Genomic DNA, 23,382 nt, shown 5'->3' on the forward strand with positions numbered 1-23,382 from the left:
GTTTCGACGACAGTGATCATGTGTGTTCCACTCAGTGAAAAACTGAAGATAACCTTGCTGCAAGTTTGCGGCTTCCTCTGCCCAAATGAGCCAGTTTCAAGCTTCGGGTGTTATGGAATATTTTTAATGAGGGTGCAAAAACCAGATTGTATGTATTTTACTAACCTTCAGAACGAAGGGACATGCCATCGATATGCAAGAATTCTAGTCAGTGATGTTTGCAGTTATGAAGATGAGATGTTCGTCTAAAGATCAAACTTTGTGTTTTTAACCTCTACTTCGTGCTTTGTTCTCAAACATACCGTTCAGAACTTGTTTTGAGGGGTGAAAGTTTGAGCCTTTGATGATGGCGTGACAGCTTTTGGATATTTATTCTCCGCAGCTTTACAGCTTCAGTAGAGTATACATCATGTTAATTTGGGCTGTTGCTGCCTTAACTAAACACTTCAGAAATTGTGGCTCTGCAGCTTTAATTACCCACAACAACAAGTCCAAGGGACTAGTTAGTTCAGCTGAAACTGTTATATTTTCAGGTTGTGTGGATGTTGTTCCATCTTGAATCCCTGGCCTCCGACCTTACCTAAATGTGAGCACACAACACTCAGACTTACAACTGCTGCAACTTTGATGGTTTTAGGACCCATTTAAACAGGGCAGAGAAACCTCCTGGCAACCGCCTGTCACTGGGGAGAAATGCTGCCGGTTGTGAACGTGATTGGTAAACTCGAGACATGCAGGCTGAGAGACACCGCTGCCGGGGCAATCACTGGTTGCAGAAAGGTGGTGAATGAGATGATCCCTGTTAGTGTTAAGTATCAATATTTGGTGTTTCTGTATTGATAGAATATCATCATGCAAAATATATTATTTCTGCCCCCGGCTCACACACATCTTACAAACTAATTCATTTACCAATGATACACATTGTGGCTCAGACTATATCTGGTTAATAGCTTGGTCAGGTAGTGGAAGTGTAATGTTCTCACAGCTGCAGACCTTAAAGAGCTGTCGGTGTAAATGTAGTATGTGGTTGACACACAACCTTGGAAGCCCGCGTCTTTATTAGCACGAGTGAACGTGAGGCAGGCACCAGCCTTCTATCATGCACCACACATCAGCCGGTCAGTCAGGTCGTCCAGCCAGTCAGTGTTTCATCTGCTCAGCCAGTCATGATTCAGCCAGCCAAGAAGGCCCCCAGCCAGCCAGCATGGTAGGGAGCAGCAGAGGAGGACATAAATAATACATACTGTACAAGTGAAGACTTTAGAAGTATGGAGCTCGTTCAGTTCCTCTGGGCATCAGACAGCTCATTTTCTTTCTCTCTCATTTTCCTTCTTTCAGACATCTTAATCTCTCTGCACGACTGCATCTCTGCTCCTCAGGCTGTTTCTCCTTTCGTCTTCTGCGTCTTATATTTACAGTATGTTTGGAGATTATGTGATGTGCTTTGCTAAAATACAATGCATTTGGTCACAAATGAGGGGTTTTAGATTAATTGAAGTTCTGGAAATATTTCATCCACGTAGTTCTCTGAGCTGGATGATATATTGGAAACAGCCATTTTCTGCTTGAAGTTCACTGGGTTCGTTGTGTCGTGTTACTCCATTTTCTCCTCGACTGCCATCTCTATTTATTTTACCGCCTTCAGTGGCAAACGTCCTCTCGTGTCCATCTGCCCGTTTCGCTCTCTCTCTTTCTCACGCGCGCGCGCACGTACTTCCTCTCGACTTCCTCTTTCTCTGCTGAGCCGTTAACAAGCACTGCTCTGCTCTATAGGTGCCCCAACACAAGGTGCAGTATACACTGGCGACTACAGCAACTCATGAGTTACAGCCCTGTGAGAGAGCTCGGAGCTGGGGCATGCTCAGACGAGGGGGAGAGGAAGAGCTGCCTTCCGTCAGCGATGTACTAAAAGTAGTGGCAGTGGGTGTGTGCGTGAGCTGTGTGTGAACACACTGTGTAGCGTTGCCCTGTGGGGCCCATGTGTCTGTCCTCGGCCCTCCAAGTTCTATAACGCTGATCGACTTTAGACTGTTAATGAACATATCAAGCACCTCGTTTGGAGCCAGATAAATACACTGAAATTAAATGAAAACATGTATTCTTATGTCAGCTCACAATAATACAGAGAAACATGTTTTAGCAGTCGCACTGCCTGGATCAGTGTTTTTCTCAGTGTTGTGTGTATATCAGATATTTAATGTAAGGACATATGCAGGTGCATTTCTTTTGTATGAAAATACAAATTTCACATTTCGTGTCATTACTTTGCAGATTGAAGAGTTTTAAATGGTTTAATAAGGCTGTCATCACATATGTTTTAACTGCGTTTAGACTGCGTGTTGGGTTTGGTCTCAGCTGACTGAGATATTTTGTTAATTGTCTCTGAGCTTTCGTTCCTTAGTTACCTTTTCTATGTACCGAGTAGATATGTACGGGGCTGAGCCAGGCTTTCTGTAGAGCGGCACAGTTGGATAATATATTTAGTAGTTTCAGCAAACCTTAGTTGTACTAAAGTAAAATCATCTGAATTGTATCCTTTAAAAAGGCTTGATGTCTTACTAGCTCTTAACTTTTTTTTGAGTAAAATGAGTTTTGATCACATGGTGACTAAACACTGTAAATGAAAGTATAATATCTATATTTAAGCCACGACCTCAGTCTGGTCAGGATGTGTTTGAGTAATAACAGATCGTATCAGTGGACTAATCTGTGCACTAACCAAAACTAAGTAAGTAAAAGTAAGTAATCTAATAAGTAATCTGTTGACACCGCTTTCATCTGTTGGGTGTAAATATAGTTTGAGAACATCCCAATTAGTGCTTGGATAACAAAAATACATTTGACGTGCACAGTGCAACGTGTGAAAGAAAACAATGACTGCAATCATCAGTAAGACTCGGCACAGCATGTCCCACTCTGCATCAAGAACTCAGTGACCTTCCTGCTGTGTTTAGAGCCACAAGAAATCTGAAACTGAAGGTGCTCGGAGCTTAACACAGAGTGGTTAAATGTTGATGACCTCAAAGTAATGATCCGTCAGTAAATACATTGTCACACGTTGTCTTCAAAGGTTCTGAAAGGCTTACATTTATCTCACTAAATATGTGCACCATCAGTCATTGTGATGGTGAAGTTTTAGTGCAGATCCATGTCAGTCAAATCAATCAATCAATTTGATATCCTCAAATAAAACTGTGAAATTACTTTATTTTGTTGTGTTTTTGGCAAATATGTAACTTTAAGTATAAATGCCAAGAGGAGGCCAGAGAGTTAGTGACCAAAGTTGCACAAAAGTACGGTAAATAATTGTGTCAGTTCTCTTTCATTATTGACACAATATGGATATTTCATTGGAAATGCATGCTCACTGTGAGAATCCTAGACAGAACAACTCTTATAGTTAAACTTTTTAACTGAAAAACTTTCTGGATTTTCCATTTTAATAGTAGTCTTGATGGTCTTTTTGTATCTCTTCACTCAAATGGGGATTTGAATTGATTTCAGTTGACACCATCCTCCAGTATCTGTCATTGTTGTCAAGAGTTACTGGATATCTGCTTAATAGCATTTAACGGACCTGCTTATATCCTTTATATATATTGTTCTTTTATGCTTTTATATGCATTTCTTTTGCTTCTGTGTTTTCAATGCCATTTAACACGTTGGTACTTTGCCATAGCCTTCATCCTCCCTGTTACTTCGTCTTACCCTCTTGTATGTTAAGCACTTTGGTACACCACTGGTTTTTAAATGTGCTATATAAATAAAGTTTGTTGTTGTTGTTGCTGTGCTTTCTTTCCAGGTCAAACTGGCACAAATTACAAAAGACTCACTTTTGTCCTCAGAAATACTTTTGGAGTTATTTATTCACTTGTGCTTTGAGTCCGAAAGGTGGTTGGTGCCTGTTGTGGTGTAATCCCTGAACCACATGGTGGACACCAGAGGTAAAGGGAACCATTAGGCTGAAGAAGGAGTCCTATAGGGCTTGGTTAGTCTGTGGGACTTCGGAGAAAGCTGATAGGTACTGACAGGCCAAGCAAAACGCACCTCGGGCAGTGGCTGAAGCAGAAAACTCGGGTGTGGGGCTGCCTCGAAAGATTCTAGCAAACCGTCAGACGACTCAGGAAGGAAAGCTGTGCTTTACCTGTAATGTGCAGAAATGAGCTTCCTCTGAAGGGTGGCTGGCCTCTCCCTTAGAGATAGGGTGAGGAGTTCGGCCATCCAGGAGGGGCTCAGAGTAGAGCCACTGCTGCTCCACATCGAAAGGAGCCAGTTGAGGTGGTTCGGGCATCTGACAAGGATGCCTCCTGGGCGCCTCCTGGGTGAGGTGTTCCAGGCATGTCCCACCAGGAGGAGGCCCCGGGGCAGACCCAGGACACGCTGGAGAAATTGTATCTCTCGGCTGGCTGGGAATGCCTTAGTGTTCCCCCTGACAAGCTGGAGGAGGTGGCCTGGGAGAGGGAGGTCTGGGCTTCTCTGCTTAGGCTTCTGCTCCTGTGACCCGGCCCCGGATAAGCAGAAGAAAATCGATTGATGGACGGATGGCACTTTAAGTGGAAGGCTGCAGAATAGGGAGGTTGTATAGGAGTGAGGCAACTTTTGATGATGTAACAGGTAAAGCAGACAGAGGAGTACAGAGACAAGCGACTAAACAACATCACCTGATTCCCCTCTGTCCTTTTAATGCCATTACCAGCAAGGACTCAAGTGGACCTCACTGGACAGCACAGGCGGAAGCAGGAGTGTGTGTGTGTGAGGGGGGGTATGAAAAATTCATAATAATTTCACATTTCATCAAAAAAGATTATTTGAGGATTAGTGCGTAACAACAACAAAAAGGGAAAATGCAAAGCACATAGACAGAGGGCGAGTGTGCCAGACAAAAGGTGAGCACGATCGTTCCCTTTCCATCCATTTATCCCTCCCTTTCTCACCCTCCACCCCTCTGCCGACCCCTCTGTCTGCTCTGTCATTCTCTCTGTCCCCTCTCTGCTCTTGCCTTTGTCTGCCTCTGGCCAGAGTCTGGCGAACTCAGACAAAAGAATGCCGCCTGTCATGGAGAAAGAGCAAAGGTCTTGGCTCTCGGGAGGTGGTGGAGGGGTGGCCGGGTGTCAGGGTTGGAAAGGCATTGTCAAAGCTGTGGCTATCTATTGTTGTTTTCTGGGCTTGCTCCCTACCTCGCCCGTCTCCTCTGTCTCCGATTTCCTTTAATGTCCATGTGGGTTTTTCTGCTTTTTTTAACGCTGTAAGAGCGAGGGATGGAGACTGTAGGGAAAAATGGGGAAATGCGACAGATGTCACACTTGAAGCTGTTCGCCCATTTACCGCTGTGGCTCAAGGCTCAGCGGCGTGCTCGTGGTTCTTGCCACACAGCGGGCTCGGGTGCCTCCGGCAGGGTTCAGATTTTGGAGCAGTAAGTCTGACGAACTGCTAATTTCGGATCATCTACTTCTCTCCTTTAATGTTCACATGACCCTCTCTGTAATTAACAATCCCCGTATTATCTCTTTCCGGAATATCAAGAATATAAATCTTGATATCCTTTCCTCTGCTTTTTCTAGCTGCTTGTCTTCTAAATACTTAGCTATTCAAGAGGACCTGGTACTTTTTTATAATCATAGCCTTAGTAGTATTTTAAATTCCCTGGCTCCACAAAAAACCAGAACTGTACTTTTTTCTCGCTCTGCACCCTGGTACACCCCTGAACTCCGGCTACTGAAAGCTAAAGGCCGACAGCTTGAACGTCTCTATAAGAAAACTGGCCTTACTATTCATAAGGATATGTTTAATAACCACGTTCTGTTTTACCAGGAATGTATTAGTCAAACCAAATCTGCTTATTACTCTGCTATTGTCTACTCAAGTGAGAACTCTACCAAGACCCTTTTCTCACTATTCAACTCTTTTAACAGGCCACCTGATTCTCTCCCTGCTCATCTCTATTCATCTAACTTCTGTGATGCTCTAATGCTATTCTTTATTGATAAAATTCATAAAATACACTTAGACCTGGACCCTAATGCTCAATGTAGCTTCTCTGTCCTAACTTCTCCCCCTTCTCACTTCCTCTCTGTTTTTCAACTTCCATCCTTAGTTGATATTGCTGATCTCATCCATAAATCAAAGCCTTCTACCTGCCAGCTCGATCCTATCCCCACTGTCCTCGTCAAAGCCTGCTTACTCCCTCTCCTTCCCCTCATATCTGCTATTATTCACTCTTCACTCACCACTGGAACTGTTCCTGCTTCCTTCAAAGTTGCTGCTATTACCCCAATTCTGAAAAAAACTGGTCTAGATCCCAACAACTTTAATAATTTTCGTCCTATCTCCAATCTACCATTTCTCTCAAAAATCCTTGAAAAAATAGTTGCTTCACAAGTCCATCTTCACCTAACTGATAATAACCTTTATGAACAGTTCCAGTCTGGCTTTCGTCCTCTACATAGCACTGAAACTGCTCTTATAAAAATAACAAACGACCTTCTTATAGCAGCTGATTCTGGTCTCCTCTCCATCCTTATCCTTCTTGATCTGAGTGCAGCTTTTGACACCATCTCTCATCCCATTCTCCTTAGCAGATTAGCTTCTATTGGTCTCTCTCACACTCCACTAGCCTGGTTTAAATCATACCTATCTGACCGCACTCAGTTCATTCAATTAAAATCCTTCACTTCTCAGCTTTCTCCTTTATCCACTGGGGTGCCCCAGGGATCTGTCCTCGGGCCCCTTCTTTTCATCATCTACCTTCTTCCACTCGGACATATTTTTCGTAAATATAATATTCAGTTCCACTGCTACGCCGATGACACCCAGCTCTATCTCTCTACCAAACCTGACTCTACTCTTCCTCCACCCTCCCTCATCCTCTGTCTAGCTGAACTTAATTCTTGGTTCTCCTCCAACTTTCTTAAACTCAACAGCAATAAATCGGAACTTCTTCTGGTTGGCACTAAACGACTGCTATCCAGAATTAACAATTTCTCTCTCACCATCAATAACTCGCTGGTCCCTATCTCTCCCTCTGTGAAAAGCTTGGGTGTCATTCTCGATAGCACATTATCCTTTAACTCACATATCAATAATATTACACGTGCAGCATATTTCCAACTCCGTAACATTAATCGCCTCCGCCCCTTCCTCACACCTCACGCCACTGCCATTCTCATCCATAATCTTGTTATCTCTAGAATTGACTACTGCAACTCATTATTATTTGGCCTCACACAAAAATCTATCAACAAGCTCCAACGTGTCCAGAACTCTGCTGCCCGTATTATTACTAGGACTTCTTCTACCCACCACATCTCCCCAATCCTGAAGCAACTTCACTGGCTCCCGGTCAAATTTCGCATCCATTTTAAAATAATTCTGTATACATTCAAGGCTATTCATTCTCTCTCTCCACCGTACCTCTCTGACTTATTACAGATGAAGCTCCCATCCCGCTGCCTCAGATCTTCATCTTCTCTTTCTCTCTCTGTTCCCTCTGCTCGTCTGATCACAATGGGAGGGAGGGCCTTTAGCTGCTCTGCCCCTCGACTTTGGAATTCCCTACCCCCGGACCTCAGAAATATTAGTTCATTCTCTCTTTTTAAGTCCACCCTCAAAACTCATCTGTTTAAAATTGCCTATTCTTAAATTTCTGTATGTTTTAACTTTTATCTTCTATTTTTACCATTGTGTATATTTCCAGTTTTTATCTGTTGTACAGTGTCCTTGGGTGCTTTGAAAGGCGCTATTTAAATAAAATGTATTATTATTATTATTATTATTATTATTATTATTATTATTATTATTATTAGGTGATTCATTTTCTTTGCGGAGTGAGCTGCTGTGGAAAGATGAGCATCCAGTGGAGGATGAAGTTTGCTTCTTTGCTCTTGAGTGATGTCACCACAAAAAGTAATTAAAGTAACTAAGTAAGGCATGTACATGAGTATTAAGATACTTGTACTTTACTATACAGTACAGTTCAAAAGAAATGCTTTTTAAAAAAGATGCTGTTTGGCCTGTAACTTCCTAAAATGAGCACCATGTAAACTGAATTTTACGATGTGAAGTCTTAACCCGAACCCTGAGGCATCACATCACCTGAGCTGTGATGGTTGTTGTCCCAAGCCTTGGCATTCAGTGAGGTGTGACTTCTGTTATTCTCCAAAACATAAAGTTAGGATCAGGTTAGATTTGATAGATTAAGGTTAGATTTAATCATGGTGACTTTAAAGACAGTATGACGTTAACTCTTTGGAAGGAGCTGATTAGTACTGTTCTCTCACGTAACTCCACATGCTTGAGAAACGTCTTTGCTGTGGTTATTGATGGGGTGATTTTTAGAGGGCAAACAGAATAATGTTGGTTCTGTGAATAAGAGAAACTCATTTGCTTGTTTGCGTTCTGGCGCCCTGGTAGTGGATAGAACAAAGATCTTCATATTTTTAATAATGAGATGTAATATGCATGTAAAAGTGAAGAGGATATAAATCTACGGTAGATGAAAGTCCTGTTCTTTTCCTTTCTGAATGCAGCTTGGAGATCCCCGTGCTTTGACAAGGTTACAGTAACACGACTTCCCGTTGTCAGTCTGTATTTGCGCAACGGTCTTTCGATTTGAAAGGTTTTAGGAAGTGCTGGTCAAGTCTTAGTCAGTCTGTTGCCAAATGACAGTCGGCTCTCAAAGGTAAAAAGTTCAACACTGTGACTTGACTGAAGAGCACAAAGTGGAGCTGACACCTGATGTCAAACTGAAGCTGTTCTGCCCTCTGTGGGAATCATAAGTGGGGGATTGAAGCCGATGCCCCTGCCATCGGGCAAGATTTTAATCTCCTTCAATATTTTGCCATTCCTAACCTTTAGCCTAGTCCTTCTGGGTATTTTGCCGCTCTGCGACCAAGTGTTGCTACGCAGCAGTCTGGGGACACATTGATTATTCAGTCTGAAAGCCGGGGCAGCCAGTTGTCTCTGGCTCTGCTTTGATTCGCTGAAATGCCATTCTGACGGATGCCGGGGGTGATACTTCCCACAGTAAACACTAAATATTTACCAAGTCAAAAACAGTCAGCGCCTAAATGTGAATCCTAACACTTATATGGTCTGGACAGTAACTGGCACATATTGCTGCACACACACAAAGTGAGACTTGCATGCATGAGTTTGAAAGGATGTTTGCTTTTGTTGTATACGCCTTGAATAGGCGTTAAGTGCTAACTTGAAATGAATTAGTTAGGTGTGCATCCTTCAGCGATTCCTTAAAGTGTCTGAGAGCAGAGCGAGCGCTGCGTACTGTCACCGGCTCCACTGCAGTTTCTCTGTTGTGCCAGCAGATGGAGAAAGGCAACGTGTTTATAGGATAATGAGAGTGAAAGGCAGCCACATGGTGAGGGATGATTGCAGGGCTGAGTCTCTGTGGTCCGATACCCAGGTTGTCGCTTTGATTGACAGGCAACACTGTTCTTGATGCTTTTCTTTTTTAAGGAGGTTCTTTACTAATTCTTTCACTAAAGAAAAGCAGAATATGAACATGTTATTGGCTTTTCTTGCTACCAGTGAAACGAGTATCAAAAATGTTGTTAAATGTTATGGTTGTGTTTTTTTTAAAGTAAAGAAGTGGCTGTCTGTGTATTCAAACACATTTCCTTGAATTTAAATGGGGATGCACAGCTGATCAAAATATAAAACAGTAAAATAGTCCAGTTCAAAGGGTTCTTCACGATGCGCTGAAAGCCTCACCTACACACACACACACTCTGTTAAACGAGGGTCTCTGGGAGATGATTTCCTTCCCTGTGTGTCGTCCCCCTCGCGCCCCTCCCCAGCCCCCTGCCGCCTCCCCCTCCCTCCTCTGTAAACACAGTGTTCCAGAGGAATGTTGGACTCCCTGACCTCCACTGCAGTTCACTCGGTTCAGCCTGGCCGCGCTGTGCTCCGGCATCGGCAGCGGCAGCCCCCCTACCCTACCTCCCCACACCTTCCCGCTTCCCCCTCCAGAGCCCCTTCCCTCCGTTTTTTTCTTTTTCTTTCCCCCCGCCATGCCTCGCTCCTTCTCCTGTGCCTCTCCTGCTCTTTATCTTCCTCCTCCTCTTTTCTTACCCCATTTTTCTTTTGGTTGTCCTTGTCCCTCACTCCTGCCCCGCCCCCCTCTCTTTTCCCCTCGTTCTCTCCTTTCTCCTTACTTCCTCCCTTTACCTTGCAGTCTTTTCGCTTTGTAGGGATGGATGGTTTCTCTTTATGTGCTTCACTTCACTGATTCGACTAGAAACTAAAGGGGGGTTACAAGTGCATCTGGCCACTAGCTGATTGGATTACTGAGGTGACAAGGTGGCCAGAGCAGACGTGGTGTTTGCAGTTTTGACCCGACTGTGGCTTTTTCACCATGCAGAGGTTCACAGGGTTTAATTGCTGGAGCATAGAGCAGATCATAAATACATCCAGGCGGTCACTGGAGGTCGGGCTGAATGCAAACGTCTGGGGGAATCAGAGACTGTTTGTGTATTTGTAATAGATGCTGCTTGTGCTGCAGGTGCTACACAGGAACAGCTGTGTCCCCGCCGGCTGCCAGCTAACCTGATCAACAGGATCAGCAGCCAGCCAACAGAAAATCCTGAATATAGATGGATCAGAGGAGGGAACGTGTGTGTGTTTCAGGGTGCTCTTTCAGGTCATAGGAGGCCATTCTTAACATGCAAACCAAATTCCCCCTTTTAAAAAAAACCTTCGGTGCAAACTGCAGATGCTGTACTTTTGAACAGAATAATTTGATAGATCATGCAGTAAGGTGCACTGCAGTGTGAGTGTCAGTGCTAGAAGAAGCAGGGATGTCCTTTCCTGGGCAGGCTGAACTTCAGAGGTATCATAACATGTTCTTAAAGAGCGCTAACTACTCTTCACTAGGTGTGCAGCTGTATCTGTCACTGTTGATCAAATCTATCATAAGTAATGCAAAAAACTGTAACTTGATTCATGAACTGTACGGTGAGGAGATCCTGTGGTGGTTTGGGGCCAGTTGTTCCTGTAAAGCAAGGGTGGGGAACTCTGGTGTCCTGCATGTTTTAGGGTCAACACACCTGAGTCAAATGGTTGGTTCATTACCTGGCCTCGGGAGAACTTGAAGCCATTTAAATCAGCTGTGTTGGATCAAGGACACCTGGATCTAAAACCTGTAGGACACCGCCCTCGAGGCCTGGAGTAATCCAATCAATACAAAGTTCTGAGTGATCACTTTCATGCTACGGTGAGACTTTTCTATCCTGATGGGAGAGATCTCTTCCAGACAGGAGTGCAGCCAAATTACTTCTTGTTGTGTTTCAGCATCATTGCAGAAGAAGAATAAATAAAAAGCAAGACACCGTTTTCTTTGCCAGCCTGTTGGTGCCACCACTAGGATGGCGATGCTTCCATCCAGAGGAAAAAGGAGTCCCTGAGGATGACAGTGATGTGAATCAGTTTGTATGGAATTGGTCGCACTCCCCACTACCATCATTTAAACATTTAATAAGAGAATCTTTAGTATGAGTGATAATTCCCTTTGTTTTTAATTAGTGGCTCGTCTGTATACAATGCATGATTATAATTTGCGATGTGCTAGATCCTGTCAGCATTTAATAAAAGATATTCTGATGTCATACGGCTCTGTCTTTAAATCAAGCAGTGATGTGACAGAATGTGGTATCACGGCATCATGAAATGGGAAAACCTAACTGAAGGTATCTGGAGCTAATTGTGGCAAAGATGCAGGACTGGAGATTATTTCTGTCTGAACCATCCAGTCTCTCAAATATGATCAAATTCAGAGCACAGCGTGTTTGGGAGATTTAACCAGGAGTCGAGCGTATTACAGTTGCTCTCCAAGAACAGGAAGTGGAAATTCAGGTCAGTGATTGATGTGTTACTGTCAGTTGTGGTCTGTCATAAATACAGCGCTAGCTGTGCAGGACACATGTGACATTTGCAGCATTGCAAACACATGCCACCGAAAAGAAAAGAAAGAAAACGGCAGAGCTAGATGATGAGAGCTCACAGCCATCATGTAATAAACAGCCCGACTGACGAGTATGCAGAGACATCTCGTCATCTGTGGCTTATATGGGTTCAAGTACTGTTTACAAAAGCCACAAATGCTGTTGTGCAGAAAATAAAAAGAACTCACTTTGGCCAAAAGTCATTAACACAGATTTCACGCTCTGCGCTCCAACACTAGGAAACACAGGTGTTTAGGTTGTCCGCTCCTTTATGTCTGCTTCTAACAAGGAAACAAAATCGTGTTCTTCTCATCATCATCTTCAGCCGCATCATCAGCCTGACTCAGTCGTCTCTCGTGGTCCTCCCTTCCATTAACATTAACCTTCACTGGCGTTTTTCCCGTCTCTTCCTTCCTGCCTTCTCCTCAGCGATTTGCTTTTATTTGCTTGCATAAATCCCAGCCGCTGTGCAACCAGCCAGTGTCTCTCCATATGTAATTATGGGATCTTTTTCACTCAGATTGTGAGTGTTGCCCGCCTGTTTGCACCGTGGCTGCGAGCACGGCAGTGATCATCAGTTACCTGGGCGGTGTAATTGTTGCACGCAGATAATGAAAACGATGCTGGTGGAGGAACATGTGGCCGTTATGCTCATTATGCAGACGGGGAAGAGGAACTTGGCTGACCTCTGCTGGGCTCTGACAGGCACTGTTGCAGATGTTGATCGGCGTTAATGACTTGATGCGGGATGTATATGTATTCTCAAAGCTTCCTCTGGCTTCAGTTACCCACAGAGAGGCTTTGGAGATGATTTAGAGGTGCGTCCTGTTATCCAGCAAAGAGCATCTACAGATGTAGATGGCAGTATTACTGCCATCTACATCTGTATACACTGGACTACATGTAAGAACATGTAGTCCAGTGTATAATTGATGGGCGTAGGTTTTATTTGTGCATTCTTGCATTCAGGTGAATTTTTATGCATCAGTTTGTGGTGGACATGTGTTGTAGCCCAGAAAACACTGGGCTATAATGTGATCAGGTGTTCTGCATTACTTTTAAATCATCATGTTTACCTTTTCTCATTTAATGTTACTCTTGCTGACTCACAGGTGGACACAGTTTACACAGTTTGCTGGGTTCAAGAGGTGAGACTGAGTTACGCACTGACTGATAACAGGCTCAGACGTGCATGTTTCACCTGTTTGTGCCAATGGCACACATTCGTTTAGCTTCATTTATCAACCCCGGAATTGATTTCTGTTCGCTAATGTTCAAAACGTGTCACACAGACGGTGTAATTCATCATGTGCTTGTCCTGTTTTACTGACAACTGAGTGAAAACCAGAAGATCTGCAACATTTCCCCGAGATTAGCGAGCAACGGAGCAGCAACACCTGTGAATTAGAAGTCAGCGGCTCCCCGTCCATTCTTTGAGAAAAAAAATGTTTGACATCGACCCTCCTCCTTATTGGGTATCCAGTGAAATCTGCATCTGTGATGTAAATGCAGTTATTTTGACCCTAAATATCTTCATTTTAATTGGAAGGTTTAAAGGGCAAAACAATGGTGGTGAGAGCAGGAACCCCTAATAATGAAAAATACATTTTCTAATTTGAATTAAACATGTGGAACCGCTTCACCAACCGCAGGCCGGCATAAGAAAGGGAGCAGAATTCGATCTGAGGGACTTTACTGGGAAGGAGAAGACTGATGGCGGGAGCATGAGCGAGCGAGGGAGTGAGACAGAGAGAGAGAAGCAGATGGCTGGAAATATAGCCTGTTAAATTATTCATCTAGGCTGGAGTCTGGAGATAGAGAGATGGATCGGAGCTGGCATGGACACTTTTATTAGGATTCCGAGAGCTGTGAGGAGAGAGTGCTTCAAAATGCTGTGATTGCCTTTTGAGACTATATGAAAAGTAATTGCGTCAGGTCTGGGAACAGCTTTTATGGCAGAGCAATTCAACCTAAAGTCTCAAATTAAAAAAGCAAAATAAGGACAGATATACACAGAGAACCTGCAAAGCATAAAAATGAGTTTCTTTAGACAAGAAAACATCTTTCGCTTTACTTTTTGGAGCCATCATTGTCTCTCGACAAGGAGATCTGGGCATGCTCAGATATTTCAGCTGCAGCGATTCATTTTCAGTTCATGCAGAGGGTAACGCGCAAAAACAGTCGCAAGTTTCCTAATCCCATATTCTGACACTCGTGACTGTGTGTGAGGTGACTGGGGTCACTGCGTGTGGACTGAAAAAGCTGCCCTCAGTTTGGGTTTCAGAGTAAGTTGCTTCAGCCGCAGCCAGGACGAATAAAAATGAAACATGGCTGCAGGGGCAACCGACCCGCTTCGTAAAAGAAGATTTGCGGTGGGCATATGTTGCGAGCGTCTGCAACAGGAAGCCTGCAGAGGAGCGGATGAAGCTGACTATAATTCACAGGAATGTCTAGTAGACTAATATTTTTCCAATCCTAACCCTGAGTTTAGTGGTTTAGCTCAAATATTTGCATTAAAAAATCCTTTATTTGCCTTTTAGATGGGTCCTCTTTGCTTTCCCCTCCCCTCCATCCTTTCCTCCGCTGCACATGTTGAGACAGTAAATATGAGGGTTTTTTCCATCATGTGCATCATATATGACTCTCCCAGATTCAGAGAACACACACACACGCGTGCACACACTGATGCACACATGCTCCTGAGCGGAGGGCTCTGGGGAAATAGAGCAGAGAGGAAGCTACGTGCCTTCGCCAAGCAAGGGCTGTCTGGTGTCATGGCAACGGGGCTGCAGATTACCCCACCCTCCATCATTCAGGGAAAGGAGAGGAGACACACTCATGCACACATATATAGGTGTGTGGAGACACAGCATTCACAAAAGGGGTTTAAAATGATCTGATATTCACAAATAATCAGCTTAAGTGTGAATTAGTAATGGCAGTAGCATCTCAGCTACATGAGGAGAGGGAGAGGCGAGGGAGGGAGGGAAGCGCAAAAGGCGAGCGATGATGAGAGCGGCGCAGGGAGCGCTGGAGATGTGCAGGGGGGCCATAAACATATAGTAGCACTAAATACGTCTGGGGGATATACTGTTATTAAAAGCGGTAAGGTTATCCAGAGAGCAGCTTTACCATGGGGTTGGACGTTTTGCTACGTGCTGCTCGAGTCCTGCTAAAATGAATTTAGCGGGAGATATTATCCTCCCTGTGTGTGAGTGCTGGAGCCTGAGAGCAGAGGCAGTGATGCATGGACGAGCTGACAGCAAGAGAGGAGATAATATTAGAGCCCGCATGAGGGTATAAAAGGGTAGCTGGAGCTTTTTGTAGCAAAAAAAATGCAAGAAAGACGGGGCGTGGAGGAGATAAATGACACCAGCCTGGAGAGAGAGAGAGGATGAGACAGCTAGAAGGGAGGGAGGCGAGGTCGTTTGAGGATATCTCCTCTGAAATTGACTGCGGCACAGCCATCGTCCACAGTTACATCACAGCTGAGCTCAAACTCGGGATGAACCTCTCCCTCCTGCTCACTCGCCTCTTTGTCCCCGCCAACCTTTAAATGCTTCAAAGCCGTACGGAAACGAAGCAGCACAGACTGAGCACGTGCAACGAGACGCGTCGCACTTTTAATGGGGTTCGCCGGGACGGGATGCGACCAGGGAACCGAAGCCGGCGTCATTTTCTCGTGAGCCTGCTCAGCGCCGCCAGGTGTCTTTAATGGGCCTCGTTAAAGCTCCCTTACACACTGTAAACAAGGCGCCAAACTCGTTTTAAAAGGCTTTGTCCTCCACAGAGGAGCGGCCTGTCATTAGAAATCAGGTAGCGTCACAGCCGAATGATCACATACACACAATCTACCTTCCTCTTACAGATACATCCTTTCAGCGTCAGCAGGCCCCTGACTCTCCACAGACCTTTATCTTTGCAGTGACGCTTTACAGTTGCTTTGCAGTATAATGTAAAACTGCTGCTTCACATTCATGATGGAATCCCCGGGAAATCGGAGAATCTGCAAAGTCCAAATTAAAAACCAGTTTTTTCGTCCCAGATTTAATATCTGCACATCAAACTGCATGTGATCATTTTGATGTAGGGCTACGTAACGCGGCTAAAAGCCATTACCATGACTTGAAACTATAACTGCTAGAAGGAATATTGGATTGCATGATTCACACGTGTGATAAAGCATAGACTGGTCAGATTTGGACTCTCCGTGAAAGGGTGCCTTTAAAAACAAGTCCATTAATAAATAAAAGTCATTATTACGTTGAACAAATCAAATCAAGTTTCTGTCTCCTTCTGTTTAACCTGAATGAAGACCATCACTCGTCGTATTCCTGACCACAAAGCCCATCAGACGTTTATGGGCTCATTTCCTACCATGATGAATCCAGTCTCTAGAGGTCACACAGTTTGTACCTGGAGATTTTTCCCCACATGGACATCGCTGTTACAACCATAAACATTTTAGCAGCTCTCGGTAAATTCAGCTTTTACGTTTTCCTGGTTTTGTTCTCCCTAAGTATCTTTGCAGTTCTCACCAGCTCTCCAGCCTAAAAAATTACACAGCTTAAAAACTGCAGAAACATGCCAGCTGTACTAAATATAATACTAAATAAAACTTCTGTGTACAAGTAAATGCTCTTTTTTTTATTTGTCAGAAGCTTTGATAGACTTCAAAAACAAACAAAAAAAGGATTTTCTGACTTTAACTATTAAAGAAGCTTCATGCACTGTTTAAACTTTCAATTGTTTTAAACGTTGGTTTTGTTGGTGCGTTGGCTTGTTGGGGGTAACACTAATTTTAACTAAGTTTACTTGTCCAGGCAGCTCAGATCAACCATTCCTAGTTGGATTTCCCTTTGTCTCAGACTCTCCAGCTGTGGTGGCAGAGAAGCCTTTTAATATTAACTTGTCTCATCTCTCCATCCTTAGGACACAAGCAGAGCCCTGGATCCACAGGTGACTCCTGGCAGTAATGGGTAAGTGATGATTTGACAGTCATCAGTAGTACTAGTAGAGATTTGTCACTGTGAACACTGCTGTTGTTAGCTAGTGCTACCAGCTAACAACAGATGTCTCTCTGCTTTCTGAGAAGCTCTCGTGTGCACATTCTGCTCTGTAATAAAAAAGTTACAAAGTTACAGTTTCTTCAAACTTTAAATGGTAACAAAATAAGTTAATGGCTGTGATCCGTTGTTGTCAGTCGTGTCTGGAAAGTAAAAGCAAATCATAATCCTTGAAGGTCCACCTGAGATCACAGATTTACTTCTATGTTGTTTCCTTGCTGAACTTTACTGATTTCCTCTTCACGTGTGATGGTAAAACAGTGAAGTGCTCACACTTACAGTAAACCAGGTGTTTTAACTTGTTAGCGTGCTCGTTCTCTTGGTTTGGTTGCACCTGTTTTTCTTTTTGGCCAAATGAATTAACCTGCACTCACCTGTGAAATGAGCTGTCGTGTACAATAACAGTGTGTGCACTAACCGAGCGTTGGAAAGCAACACCATAATTTGTAACTTTAATGAGGCTTCAATATACCTGTTGAACAGGGTTGAATAGAAGTGAGTAAAAAACTGCAGGTACTCACTGAATGGTAATACGTCGCTGCAGCTTATTTTATTTGTCTTGCTAGTGACACATAAATGCAGCATGGAACTGCCCACCTCCAGCTACAGCAGACTCCTAATTATTCTAATGAGTGAAAAAACACTTATGTGGGTGTGCAGCCCCTTTAGGATCAGCAGTGTTTTCACTGCAAAGATTTTAACCTGTCGCAGCAGGAAAAGCACGGGTGGTTTTGTTAAAGTGGTTCACTTACACTACGTGCCATGAGCCTGATGCACAAACACCAAGACCCTGAAACTACTTCACTAAACACTGGTATATTGGACATCATCACATTTCTGTTTTGGAGCCGGAAGTGATCGTATTTGGAAAAGATGCTGGTGTTCTTAGTTATGAGCTAAAAAGTTGAGTTAGCAAGCTCTGTCCTTAGACTGACTCACTGCATTTGTGCTAAATAACATACTCGTACACATGCTGTCACCTACCCTAGAAGGTTGTTACATAGACCACATCCCTTCCAGCAGCACATATACAGTCAAAGAGTCCAGTTGAGATGAGCAGTGATGTTTAGCAGACACTGATTGGTTCCATCTGTGGGGTTTTTTTTTTAGCAGAGCTGAAAACCAACAGATATTTAATATCACTATGAGCTTTTCTAGGATCTTCCACTGTGAACGGCAACACTCTGTAGGAGCGTTCTTTAAGTTACAGGTGAGTAAACGCTGGCCACACGTCTGGTCTCTGCAGGGCCTGACTCACCATGACAGTTGGCGGCTGAACATAACTCTGCTTTTTGCCAATAAAAACCAAAAAATCCCAACAAATCACACCCATATAACAACATGCAGCAATTACACTGCCAACTTAAGCCACGTGAAAAATAACACTGACATGGCTCTTTGACTGTACGGAGACCAGGAGGCATAAATGCTTTTCATTCAGACACGCTGCTGTGGGCTTCAAGTGACTGTTTCTGTATCATCAACAACTGCATTTTTTTGGCACTTCCACGCTGATTCTACTTTTGGTTGGAATCTCAAGCATGATAATTCTATACAGGGATTTATCTGAACTCATGCCCTCGAAGCAGATCGATCTCTACGACTGTGCAAAAGCTGTCATCAGTTTGGATTATCGTCTATGGTGCATTATCATTGCGGAGTCATGGAGGAGCCCTGCAACAGATGGTATGGCCCCCACAGAGCCCTGTCCTCAACATCGTGATGGTGGTCTGGGGTCGGGATGCCATACCGTTCATCGCTGCATATCAGATAAACTATTAATTGCATTTTTAGAGCATCCTCTCCATCTGCAGTCATAGAATAGTACAACAGTAAAACACTCGGACTGACTGATTTGATTTGAAACTCAAATAAAGTGTTGGCACTAAAAAGCTGGCTGCTGACATGTAGAAAAGTTTAATTTACATGTTCACAAGCGTCTAAAATAGACTTTTTCTGGCAGTTTTATCTTAAAACAGTAGCATGTAAACGTCCCATTGTGGATCAGTGGTATCTACAGGTTAGCAGTTGAACCAGAACAGCAGTTTGTACAGTCTTATTTGCATTGTGCACTTTATGCCCGTCAGCGCTGGGCTGGGCATTAACTGGCTACTCCGGCCATTTTGAGCAGCAGTGAAATTGAAGAGATTCCTGCGTCCTCTCTCTCACTTTCTGTGTTTGTCCCCGTGTGATGCAGCTGTTGTTGTTCTGTGGTCATCACCCTATAAATACAGCAGCTGACTGATGGAGCCTGCAGCAGCTGTCTGCTGCCCCATGACACATACTGTACACACAGATTCAAATGTTCACAAACACATGCAGCGTTTGTTGTTTGCAGCGTTTGGAGGACTTCTGAGTTACTGCAACACATTTCACCTGATGTTTTGGTCACAATAATCTTAATTTACAGCATGATGGGATGAAATCCATCACGTCAGTTTCCAGCTTAACAAAGAACTTTTTTGACTCTTGAAAAATCAGGTCCTTGAGTTGGAAATTTCACAACTTTTGCTTAATGAAATTTGTGACACGTGCTGGCGAAAGCAGCAGATCTGTTGAATCAGAGAAAATAAATTGTCAACAGGAGGGAGGGACAGTGAACCGCAGCTATTCCCTGCTCTGTCTGCCCCACACGACAGCAGAGAGTGGCAGTGAAACAATGATGCTGAGGATCCCAGATTTATCCTCTCTATTCAGCGCTACAGCAGCTGCACAGACATAAGGAGAGGAATCATTACAATGAGCCGAGGCCTGTTAATAGGCCCGCGACATGGGGGGCCAGACAGCTCTGCAGAGGCCCCATGAGAAGGGAGGTCAGGGGTCAAGAACGAGGGCAAGGTGTGGGAGGAGTGTTTGAGACAGGAGGAGCAGGATGGGGAGGGAGAGGGGGAGGACTAATGTCAATTAAACTCTGTGTCATATATTTTTCTCCCCCCGTTACTGCTGTTTTTCACAGTAATGGATTTTTTTTCCTGGTTTGTGCTTTGATGTCACTGTAACCAGGCTGTAACTGTAACCATGACAGCAACGCTGGTACTGCATCTAAGAACTGCTGTCTGAGCAGCTTTTACAAAATGTAGCCTCCCAAATAACCCTGTTAATTTCTGTGTTGACACGTCTCCCAAACAGACTTGCTGTAACATCATGTTGTGTGGGATGCATGGTAAAGATGGGGAAAGGTGAGCATGTCAACACGATGCTTACGCGGATAGAGGTGGAGGATTTGTAGTGAACGTACGATGGATGTGTGCAGTTAGTTGACTACACGATGAGGCATTGCTGCTTTTGCTAACAGGTTCAATACTGTAACACAACACATTTCTTTCTGTCTGCAAATTCCTACTACACAGCAACACAGGTACGTCCATCGTACGGCCCTGGTGGTTCTTATCTAACATACAGTATCATCATATTGACTAGAAATGGGCTAAAATGTCATTTTTGAATACCATAATTTCATGACAGTTACATTCAATTCATAGCCACAAAACTTGAATATTTTTATTATATATTACGACGCCTTAATGTCGCCTGGCAACCACCTAATAATAGACTAAAATGACATTTATATAGTAGAGCCGGACCTAAGCATCGGCGATGACCCACAAAAATGGGCTGATCCTGATTTACCTGTTAATGACCTTTGACTTAAGTTTGCCAACAGCACAAACACTCCAAACACACTCAGCTACTAATAGCTTTATTAATGTTATAGAGCCATTTAACTCTTCTGAGATGTTGTTGAGGAAAGTGTATATTTGTAATATTTGTATAAGGTGTAAACGGAGCTTGATTGCAGCCATTTAAAGCAGTGTGCTTCTGCAATACTGAGAAAAAAAAAGAAAAACAAACAAAACACCTGGATCACCACGATCACCAAAGAGCAACATAATAAAAACAACACCATCACAATAAACTAGCTAACAATAGATAACAGTAGATACTTTTTTAATTTCACCTGTTGAGAAAGAAAAAATAAAACAAGCTGAAGAAAACGAGAGCAATACAATAAACAACATCACAATGATACTGTATATGGGAATATGACAGTAAATAATAAATATTAAACATCATTGTGCAGCACGTAAGATCAACAGAACACAGTGTACTTTGAGGTAGGAGCCAAAAAGGGTGTAGTTTGTGGGTGTGATCACCCGTGTGTACACCTGTGAGCATGGATGCGCTTGTTTTTTTAAAAGGTTCCTTCATGTAATGATCTGCTAGAGGGTGTGGGGGGGCCACAGCCCCGTCCTCCAGGGCATGAAGCAGGTATGGAGGAGATCAAAACTCCAGACATCCAGAGGCCCCCAGAACACAAGAGACCAAGGAAGACCAACAGAGGGGCAGCCGCGCCACTGTCCCAGAAAGAGCTGAGGAGAGTCCCAGATGAGGGCTCACTCAGCAGCCGCGGAGCAGAAGCCAGGGGGAGTTGCAGTGACGCGCCCGTGAGCTCCGCCGGCAGCCAGCCGTGCCTGAGTGACCGAGCCCCAGGCCGAGAGGCCGGGGGCACCCCACCCCCGAAGGGGCCCAAGTGAGCCCCAGGCTCCAGGCCCCAATAAGCGGCCGCCAAGCAGTGAGCCGGTGTGTACCTGGACGCCCATCCCCGGACACAAAGAACCACCAACGCACCGATGTCTGAGGGAGTCCGCCACTGGCAGGGGAAGTGGTGGTAGGGGGAGATAGGCCTCCAAACCTTGGAGGGCCTGAGATGTCCACAGAGAGGTGGCGTCTGATACCCGACCTGACATATAGACACAGACATACAGGCACACACAGATACAAACATCCATTCCCACCCTCATGCTCTCATATGCACTTACTCCACACTCAACCAACGTGGAGACAGACATAAAGAGACGTTGTACACACGATCACACTCCCCAAGCATACTCTAGGTTCAAGGTTCTTTATTTGTCACATGCATAGTTATACAAGTATAACACACAGTGAAATGTAGCCTGACACGCTCCTCGACATGTGCAAAAATTGGGGGGGGGGGGGGGGGGGTGTAGAGGAAGAACATTATATATATATATACATACATATAGTATATGCCCCGGGTCTAGGTACCCTTGCCCCTGGAGGGGGAAACTGCACCCAGACCCAGGTGGTGTTACCCTTTTCCCTGCGGTGGGGAGAAGCAGACCGCCCCGACTCCGCAGTAGCAGGGAGGCCCCACATTCCAGACCCCAGTCGGACGGCCAACTTCTCCTCCTAGCCCCCCCACTCCAGCAGGCCGCAGAGAACGGGGGGTGAAGACTCCAAACCTCCCTCCGCCCGCTCATATGTAGTGTTGATGCATGTGTGTTCTAAGGTGCATTTAAAACCCAGGAGGGCATGGAGCTACCTGCCAGAGAGCAGCAGGTAAAGCTGACCCCAGTAGGCACCCCCATACTCCGCAACCCGCCAGGGAAAGGGGGTCCGGGCCCATCCGGACCGGGGCCCAGTACAGCAGCGCCGCCCGGCCCCACAGAGCCCGGGACAGCCCACCCGATCCCACGATCCCACCTCAGAGAAAACTGCACCCACCCCGTCATCCACTCATCTTCCAGACTACGCAAGACAATAGATGCCCAGGCTGAGATCTTCCTCCACCTCTCCTGTATCTCCCCCTCCTGCATAGTGAGTTCCTGAAGAGAGGAGAGCTCCTGCAAGATGTAACAACCTCCCCCACCAGTTGAAGAGCCCCCCCAGGTGGCTCGATGCACCGGCGGCACCCTGCGCCAGGACTAGGCCCCCATGCACCCACCCGCCCACAACCCCGGCAACACACCAACCAGGACCCAAGCCCCCGAGGCCCAGCCAGGGCCCCAGCCCAGAGACGGAACGCCCCCAGAACCTCACGCCCGTCCCAGACCCACCCAGGGGCAGCCAGGCTACCAGGTCAGTAACCCACGTCCATCAGCACAGACCCTCCCCTAGCCCCGCTGCACGCAGCCATGAGGAAACCGTCACCTAAGAGCCAACAGAGCCCTTAATAGGCCATGACCACAACCCCGGGTTGAGCCCTCCAAGGAAGATGCTCCTGGGGAACCCCCCGACGCCCTAAGCCTGTCCCTACCCCCACACCAATCACAACAGCGAAGGTGGAACTAAACTATGACCTCACCCCCACTAGGTGATGCAGCTGTTCAAAGGAGCCCAGAGCAATTGATCTGATGTGGTGGCAGAGGCTGTATCAAGACTAATGTAATCTAATAGATAATTTCTATATTGGTTAGAATTAAGATTATTTTTATTTTTCCAGTTCATGAGGACAGTTTTCTTGGCTATGCATAGGGCAGTGAAAACCATATGGGCGATATTCTTTTCTGAAGTGACATTATCTAAGCTGCCCAACAAACACACTAAGGGGGAAG

General features: G+C 44.9%; 1 long non-coding RNA gene across 3 annotated transcripts in view; it reads left to right on the forward strand.

Moving 5' to 3' along the window:
- The window catches only part of LOC309688502, a 127,220-nt gene that overhangs the window by 27,770 nt on the left and 76,068 nt on the right, over positions 1–23,382 (forward strand). For all 3 annotated transcript variants that reach the window (XR_014271090.1, XR_014271091.1, XR_014271092.1), the window contains one exon: positions 16,890–16,936. This is a non-coding gene — a long non-coding RNA (uncharacterized lncRNA). The remainder of the gene's footprint in view (positions 1–16,889; positions 16,937–23,382) is intronic.

The sequence above is a fragment of the Aulonocara stuartgranti genome, assembly GCF_965226115.1.
Source record: "Aulonocara stuartgranti genome assembly, chromosome: 14".
Lineage (NCBI taxonomy): Eukaryota > Metazoa > Chordata > Actinopteri > Cichliformes > Cichlidae > Aulonocara > Aulonocara stuartgranti.